General features: G+C 38.1%; 1 long non-coding RNA gene across 1 annotated transcript; it reads right to left on the reverse strand.

Annotated features, from left to right (window-relative positions):
• Positions 1-5,426: 5,426 nt before the first annotated feature.
• On the reverse strand, positions 5,427-7,354 carry LOC137850759 (uncharacterized). The gene is made up of 2 exons (XR_011092792.1): positions 7,103-7,354; positions 5,427-5,895 (listed from the first exon to the last, which is right to left on the reverse strand). It is a non-coding gene; the product is annotated as an uncharacterized lncRNA (long non-coding RNA).
• Between the last annotated feature and the right edge of the window lie 1,903 nt (positions 7,355-9,257).

Genomic DNA, 9,257 nt, shown 5'->3' on the forward strand with positions numbered 1-9,257 from the left:
ATATTTAATATTTAACTAGTTCTTCAGTGAAAGCATAATCTAAATGCTGCTCTTGACTGCCAAAGATGGTTTCAGGGAATGGAAATCAAGGCAGAATTTGGAGCATTCATCCTTGAGGCAGATCCTCATCCTGGTTGACTAGGCAAGACAGAAAGAAAAAGGTTGGAGTTTTTCTAAAAATATCACTAAAACTGAGTCTGCATTGTTTCCTGCCCAATCTGTTTTGTTGCTTTGCTAACAACAGTGAAGTTTTGTTTAGCTAAGGCAAAAGATATAGAAAACATTAATTTTCTTCAAAATCAGAATGAGAGCAGAGTGATATTGTGTTGTTTTTTTTTCAGGCAGAATCACAGCAGAAGAGTGGAGCTTAAGAAAGATTATCTGCGCTTATTTTGCTTCTTCAGCTTAAACACTCATTTACTATAGAACAGAGAAAAAAAGGAGAAAATAAGGATGACAAGAACAGTAATAGTGAAGGACTTAGCATTATAGTTCAGTAGCAATTTTATTCTAAGTAAAAATTAGCATTCACAAGATTAGGATGAAATACAGGTAAAGCCCTGGACTTGGTTTGCTTGTAAACCAGAACTAAATCTATACTTAAAATAAAAAAAATAAATAAATTGAGAAGTGGAACTGGACACTCCCCAGTCCCTTAAGAGCTGAACACTATATTTTACTTAAATATATTTTACTCACAACTTATTTTCATGCTTCTGCACTCCCAACATAGCTGTGGAAATTCACAGAAATAGATGGCAGGAGAGGGTTAATTTCTTTCCTCAACATTTAAAATACTAACATTTACCTGTAGATTAAGATCTATTTATAACAAATGCAGTGTCACCAATGTCATCTTATACTAATCACTGGCAAATTACATGATTATACACAGATTCTAGGGATGCAGAAGTGAAATTGATCAAGATGTCACTCTTTCATATTAAACACCTGACTCATTCATTGCATCTCCAGGGTACCACTTAGCAAAAATAACTAATCCAGCTTTGTCTGTTACTTCCACTGTTTCCCTTTATTAGATATAAATTATTAATGCAATAAAACTAGGAGAAACTTCTCACAGAATTGCAATTAAATATAAAATAGATGAGGTTTCAGGAACTGAAGCAAAACAGGAGAAAACAAACGTTTAGAGTTGTTCGAAAGTCACCCCAAAGAGAGTAAAACCAAACTTCCTTAATAAAATTAATCCATTATGTGTCCTCCAACAATGAATGGATACAATTTATTCTATACAACAGCAAGTAAATAAATAAATGAGCTGGAGCCTTGGGTAGAAATAAAAACAACACTATTTTTTTAAACGTGGAAACAGCAGCTCCTTTAACAGGAAGATAGAACTATTTCCTTGTAGTTTGGCTTAATTACTGAAGTAAATCCCTCTCCAGTAGATCTTTGTGTTATATTTTTTGGCAGTGCATTTTCTAAAAATCAGAATCAGCAGTGGCACACCACTCACTTCCAAAACTTGCACATAAGCTGCATTAACAATTTTTCCTGTGGTCTCCTTCTGTTTACAGAAACAGACCTAACTTCTTTTCAAGACAAGCTAAGCCAGTCCAGCAATACAGATTTTAATTCCCCACACACAGCAGTTACTGGAGAATAGCACAGACAGGTCACCCGCACTGCAGAAAGGGACGCAGCCCACCCCAGAAGTTGTCCTGTGCCCAGCACCAGCACACTTGTAGTCATAGTGCAGGGGGTGGTGAATCAGCATCAAAGAACAGTGGTAGGGGAGGTTTGGTTTGTGTGATCCTTACAGTTGCCTTGGAGCCAACTTATTGCTTAAACCTTGGAAAAATGGTGCAGAGGTATAAAAGCAAAGGTATTCCACATGTACAACGACACAAGTGAGGTCACCCACCAGGGGAAAGGGGCAGACTTTACAGTGGGTAGGAGGAAAGTGCACAGGAAGACCACACACGAAAAAGATGAAACTCCAAATAATGAGACATAACTCCACAAGTTAGTCTTTTGTCCACAGAGAAAAATAAGATGACAAGCTGGATATACAGAATAGTTTTTGCATAATTCTGTTTCACGGGAGATACATCTGTTTATTCCCCCCAATTTCAGTTCATGCTAATTACAGCAAGCTCCTTTTGAAGTACGGCTTACCTATGGGTATAAATACAAGTTGTGCCTGCATTGTCATTTCCTCTGAATAGAGCATACCAAGTACGATGGAAGCTATTAGAAAATGCATTTAAGAATTGATCAAACAAACAAACAAAAGCCTGAACAGCATTTCCTGCTTCGATTGCTATTATTCACAGTAAAGGCATTTTGCTGCCAGGAAATTATCATATCAAGGAACTCTATTATCTCAGGCCATAACTTGCACATTTCAGTTCAAATTCTAGATTTTTGTCTGGGTGCAAAGTTGTGCTGTTAATAAATGTGGTTTAAAGTTTACTTCATACATACACAAAAATGAAAGTAAACTTTTGCAGAGAATACAGAAATAGCACTATAAAAAGAGTTTAGCTGAAATGAGCATCAAATGTCAGTGATTGCATTTTTGTGCAACATTTTCAAAAAAAATATAATGTGCGAACCCATCACCACAGAGCAAAGCTTGGTGTTCACATTGAAATCTATGATTATACAGTCACTCATGTAGAATCAACATAAAAGAGCATCAGGTTCTGCATCCAGAGTTGGCCAAGTTTTGAATCTCCACATGCCTTTCTTCAGGTCATTAGTCTTTTACCATTGGTTCAAAAATTGCTATATAATCAGAAATACATGAGCACATATATAGCTCTCCAGAAGGAATATGTCTTCATTACATACCTAGTATTAATAAATATCTATCATTGGGGGGGAAAAAAAAGAATCTGTTAATAGAAGGACATTACAGACTAATCAAGGTGTCCTTGGCTGACTTACACAGTGGTATTTCATGTAATGAGGACCATGACAAAGTTTGTGTTCCAAAACATTTTATGTCATTTTAACCTTGCCACAGGCATCAAGGTTGGTGTTAATCACTCCAGTCAAAGCCATTAACTTTGAAAAGCTAAGAGCTAAAAAAAATTACATTACTGAACTCAACAAAATACCAGATGTTAATACGTAGGCTCTTTAGCTGAATTCATTATTCAGACACCGCACAACGTGGGTCTCAGAGCAGCAGCAGCCTTACAGGGCACTGCATTCTATTACAGAACAGATTCTGCTCTGAAACATCTTTTGTGAAACAAACTGGTCAACCACAGGAAAATTTCAATTCCCCTGTGGCATAGGGTATTACACAAAATGAAGGAAGGCAAATGATTTATCCATTATTTATTGTTCACTGTCTATTCTCTACATTAGCGGTTTGCAAACTTTCTTTGATTACTCTTATTAGTAAAAAAAAAATCACTACATACATCTTAGTATATTGATTTCTTCAAAAATTGCATACATATAGAACTGTATTAATATATTATGTACATTATAAAACACAAAAAGAATGAGATAAAGGTGAAATAAACATTAGTTTTAACTTGTACTTAAAAAAAAATCAAGTATGTAGCTGCAGACTATAAAATGCCAGAGATAAGATTATCTCAATCAACTAAGATAGTAACTAGAGGAACAATAATATGTGTAATTTTTAAAGGCTACATAACAACAAGTGTACGCACAGTAAAATCTTACTAGATGTATACTAAAGTATTGATTAAAAAAGCCTAGTGAGACCTTATGTACTTTTAATCTATGGAAGTATTATTTTTGTCCTGAGTACCTAAAATGCTACACCACAGGTCAGTTGTTCCTCAGAACAATGAAAATAAGGTCTCAGAATTGTATTGCTTATATCTTCAAAGCATCATCAACCAAAATGCACGCTACCAACAGAAAAATTCTTCAGTTCTTCACACAGCCACCAACTCCAAGAAGCGAGGATGTTGCTTGCTCGCTAAATAAAATGTATCATTTGGATGGGATCCAAAGCCCTCTCATTACAGGCAATGACTTCATAAATTTGACAATCAAGCCCTTGAATTTCATTAACAGAAGGCGAAGAAAAAAAAAAAAAAAAGCATAGACCAAAGCTTTTGATAGTGGCATTCATGCTCCACAGAGGCTGTGTCATCAAGATCACTTCTTAAAGTGATATTCAGTATTCTACTCATTAGCATCTCTCAAGGCCTTGTTAGAAGTTCTGTTCAGCAACATTGCAGAATTCCTGTTCCTCGTACCAATGAGCTCTTAAACTTCATCCTGTATCCACCGTCTCCCCGTGCTGCAGTACGTGAACAAGTGGGACAATTAGGAAACCTTGAAATGTTTTAAATGATCATGTGTGCTTACTTCATCTTAACGTGCATAGCAATAAAATAAACCTAGTGATTATTTGAAATTTCTATGTATGTCTCACCTGATAATTGTTCCTCCCTTCCAACTTATATACAACAGATATCGTCAGTTTGCTAGAGAAGTCCTGTTTATCTCTTGGATAAATAAACTGTTTCATAAGAGGATTATTTTATGTATAAATGGATACCAGACATAATACTAAAAAATAAAAAATTGCTAATTTACTTTTAAAAAGCAATTAGCAAGCACTTTGTAAATCCCATCCACTTAATGAGTCCAAACTGAGGGAACAGTGACATTACCAACACAGCCAAGAGACTCAAGGAGTATATCCACAGTTCCAGCAGCAGGATAAAAGTAACATTCAGCTTGCCTTCTTGGTGGCCAACAGATGCACTACCTAAACCTCAGTACCACCTCTTTACACATAAAGGTCTGTACAATAAGGTCTTTTCCAGGGTATTTCTGTATTCTACCTATATCTAATCACTAATCACTTTTACAGAGTAGCCATTAAGCTCACAACCATGAGTGATTCATGATGAACAATGGGTGCAGTTGTTAATGAAAAGCTTTCTGCTCCAGTCTTGCTTTCTTTAAGAAGGAGCAAATTGGCAAAGTTCTAGGAACAGCAAGCAGATATTAGGAGAAAGAAAAAAAAGCTACAAAGAGATCTCCCCCCACTAAATTCAGGCAATGTGCCATTATCCCTTCATCTCAGGCATTTAGCCAGATTCTTCAACGTGCAGTTTGGCACCCCACTTTCGAGAAAGGGCACAGCAACGACAATCCTACAGAGCTTCACAAAAGCTAAACACCGATATGTTTACTCAGACATTCGTAGTCGGCCTATAACATCACAGTTACTGCATTAGCCATACGCAGACTAGTTAGTTTGAACCTATCTCACACATGGGTGCCTCATCTACCTATCGTCACACTTCTAGAGAGCATCAGAGGTTAAAGAACAAAAGAAATAACAACAACAAAAAGCCATATTCTGATTCCTTTTAACTCAGTCCCAATGTGATAAAATTAACAGGGGTATGCAAGAGCACCTTATAAGCTAAACACCAGCAGCTGCTAAGGGCTCATGTGAAATAACTTTATTACAGTTTTACAGCATATGAACTCATGTGCTTTTTTCCCCTCTTAGTAACGCACGCATTGCTGTTTAACTTCTAAATTCAACATACTTAAAATCATTTAACTTTCATCTACATCAAACTTAACAGTTCAGGAGCATATATGTGCAGTGGGACTCTAAAATAACCAACACTGAGCATATCCATTCTGCAAGACAAACTTCCACTTAAGGCAGAACCTGCGCCTTAGTTTTCAGATCACTCCTCCTGGCCTTTCCATAGGCTCTGTTCTCTTCCTGCAATATCTGGAAGCCTTCTTTAAACAGAATAGCAAGGGTGAGTGGGATGCTCAGGGAAGACGAAGCTCCTCCTTTATGCAGCAGGAACTGTGAATCATGCAGATCCTCTAGCAACAGACTCAGTGAATTGCTTTCTCTCAGCTGAGATCTCTGCTTGCCTGAGCACTCTTCTGCTGCTTCAATGCAAAAGGAAAACAAGCGAGCTTCAGCATCTCTGAAGGAGGAGACTGATATATACTGATTCATTCAAAATATACAGAAATTATCAGCAAAATCCTGAAACACACATGATTATAGTTTACAGGCAACTGACTCAATAAAAGCAAGTCTGAAGCTTAACCACAGCAAATCCATTTTCCTCTGCACGTTCTGTATAATTAGAAAGTAACATCTATTCTGTAGTACAGGAACTACTTAGCATGATTCATTATCACATGAGAAACAGTCAGTCAGCCCTACATATTCTGGCCTGTGCTATTTAAACAAGACAATCTCTCAAACATTGAGCACTTGCTCTTTGTTTTCCCAGGTGGGTGCCTCTACTGTCAGCCTAACAACTCAGTCACACCATCAGTGTCTTGAAGGGCAATGCTCCCTTAGCCAGTATGCTCCTTCTGTTCCCTTTCCAATTAGCCAGCATGCTCCACAGAGCAGGAGGAATACCTTCCACTCCAGCCACATAGGGATTAGGACAAAGAAAAGCTTCTCCTACATCCTTGCATCTAGTATCACAGAATTTCTAGGTTGGAAGAGACCTCAAGATCATCGAGTCCAACCTCTGACCTAACACTAACAGTTCCCACTAAACCATATCCCTAAGCTCTACATCTAATCGTCTTTTAAAGACCTCCAGGGCCCAATCACAGCTGCAGTTAAATGGTTCCTGCATCAAGCCAGCTGACAGGACACTCAAAAGAGATGTAAGGGCAATTTGAGTGAAATTACTCTCTTAACAAGCATTTTAAAATATCATCAAGTACTGGAGTATGCTTCTGTTTCCAGATACAGTAGTTTGGAGTATTTGTGAACAGCAAGAGATAGTTTGCTTCCTAACTTTAAACCACCATTTTAACCTTCATCTATTAACATCTTCCTCATGAAAATGGGTTAAAAACTTCAGTCCCTCTTCCAACATAAGCTCCTAGACGGTCCCTCCAGCCAGGCTTCACTCTAAATTGACTTCAGATCTCCACCCACAGGAACCTGCAATTTCAACAAGTTAAGCACAAACATGTTACTTGCCCTTCCGCAGTCACCAGGAGCACCACTGCGTACACACTTTTGCTCTTAATTAATCCAGTTCCCCACGTGCAAGTACCAGGATTTCCTGCTGTTAAATGGATGGGACCTCTCGAAGTGCCAGCAGGCAGCACAGCCCCATACCTGCAGGTGCAAACAGTGTAGGTACAGTTGCTGAAGCAGCCTGAACATTTAGATCCACCTTGTCCTTTGGCATGATGACTTTTCCTGGAACATTCAGTATCATCTTTGCAGAAGAGGCTCACTGAAGTGTTTTCTACTCTTGCAAGCTCCACAAAGCCAAAACAGCCACAGGTGAGGAAAACACAGTTTGTTTAAATATATAAATTCTGACACATCACTGCATTGCTTCAATTTTAACTGCTGTGCCAAATTACTCCCTCCATAAAGCCTAGTCCCACTAAAGACAATTAAGTGCATCTGTGCAGCCTCAGAGTCATAGTCACAGGTGTAATGGCACACGATTTCAAAAGGGGTTATTCCACCCTGTTAGGCTTACCCATGTGTGAACAGTCAACAGCTGCAGTTCGTGAGATGTCTTTCACAGACAGACACCACTTAGATATTTTTAAGGTCTTACACTATGCTCTAATTCAAATAAATTACGCTAAAAGTTCTTCCATCTCATTTGGGACATCACACGGGTCATAGGAACCTGTAGTCATCCACCTTGGTGCCACACAACTAAAACCATTAGCATGTTTTAATGACAGCCCAACAGCATGCAAGATAGCCTTCCAGCAGGAATTTAAACTTGTTAAAAATTTGTTTAAACCCATAGCAGCCACTTAAGGCATCAAAAGTCCCAGATCAAGAACACCATGTACCTCTGAAACTCTTTGATCTCTGTCTTTCATTGCCCCAAGGCTATAAAAAGCTAATTTCTAGAAAGATGAGAGATAGAATAAATAAACATCACAGAAAACGCTGCATACACCACACAGATGAGGCTTTCATTTATGTAATCAGGGCTGTATAGGTGGAAGACATGGGATAATTAAACAATTTTGTCAGTGGAAATCTCTGGTGTTGGCAATGAGACATAAATTAATGTTGTAGTTTGACCTCCTGGTCCCAAGTGTTGGGATGCACAATTTGCACATTCCCTTTCTTTCTACTTTAGAACTGAGCAGACCTGGTCTAAAAGTAAACAGAATAAAGATGGAATTCTGAACTGTTTTTACCACTTCCATTGTAAAACTTCAAGGTAAAACACTCTGCATAGCCTATGGCAGCGTATATTTCCTGAATTCCGGTCTAGTGCTCCATGCATTTAATATTTTCTCTAAGAAGTATTGCTACAACAGCTTCTTTTTATTGAAAAACTACTTCCCTAGAAACAGAGGACAGATGCAAAGATGTACACAAACTATAGTAAAAGGTGCGGTGAAGGCAGGGAGGAAAAGGAGGCTGTGAAGAAAAGTGTGCTTTTTCACAGGCTTCCTAACAAACCATGCTGCTTCTACCACCTGTGAAATCTGAAATGGTTAACTGCTATACCATTATAAAATTTAGGCTGGAAATGGAAAAAACAACATGATAGCCTTAAAAGAATGAAAACTAAATAAATAAATAAATAAATTCAAGGTTTTACGTTAACAAAATTGTGAGTGAAAAAATACAGATTAATTGTGTTGCCCTATGAATAGCTCAAATTACATAATAATGACTAGACTCCATAATGAGATAGCTATACTGTGAAGGGTGTAATAAATTGTTAAAAAAGGAGACGTAATTGAAGGGATTACAAAGGATACCAGATACCTTAAGGTGTCTGAGGGGAGCGTTTCCTGACAGATATATGGCTGCCATTAAAGAGCAATCCATTATTAGCTTAATTATCCCTGCTAATAGTCAGGTGAACATATAAACTGCCTTAGAAAAGAATGGTTTACATCTCCCCAAGATGCTCCCCAAGAGCAAAACTAAAATCCCCCCTAGATTATTATCTTGTCCACACATAGCACGCTATTAAGAACCGTGCCTACTTTTGCTTATTGTTCACCAAGAGGTTCTCTGCTCACAAAGAGAGATCCCCAAGAAAAAGCTGCAGGAACACAGCTACCAACAAGCCAGCCATTGTCAAGGACACCCCTTGCTGGGGCATCCCAGGGCTTCTAGTGCTACTGACAGAAGAGGGTAAATACTTCCAAAAGAAGCAAAAGGGACTAAATTCCCAAAGCCCCACAGAATTGCCGGCTACTTATAACTATTTTCCCCCAGACTAAAATATCTGTATTGCTTCAGTCAGTGAGAAGAATCCTGACAAGAAATGCAT

This window comes from Anas acuta, chromosome 2 (assembly GCF_963932015.1).
Source record: "Anas acuta chromosome 2, bAnaAcu1.1, whole genome shotgun sequence".
Taxonomy (NCBI): Eukaryota; Metazoa; Chordata; class Aves; order Anseriformes; family Anatidae; genus Anas; species Anas acuta.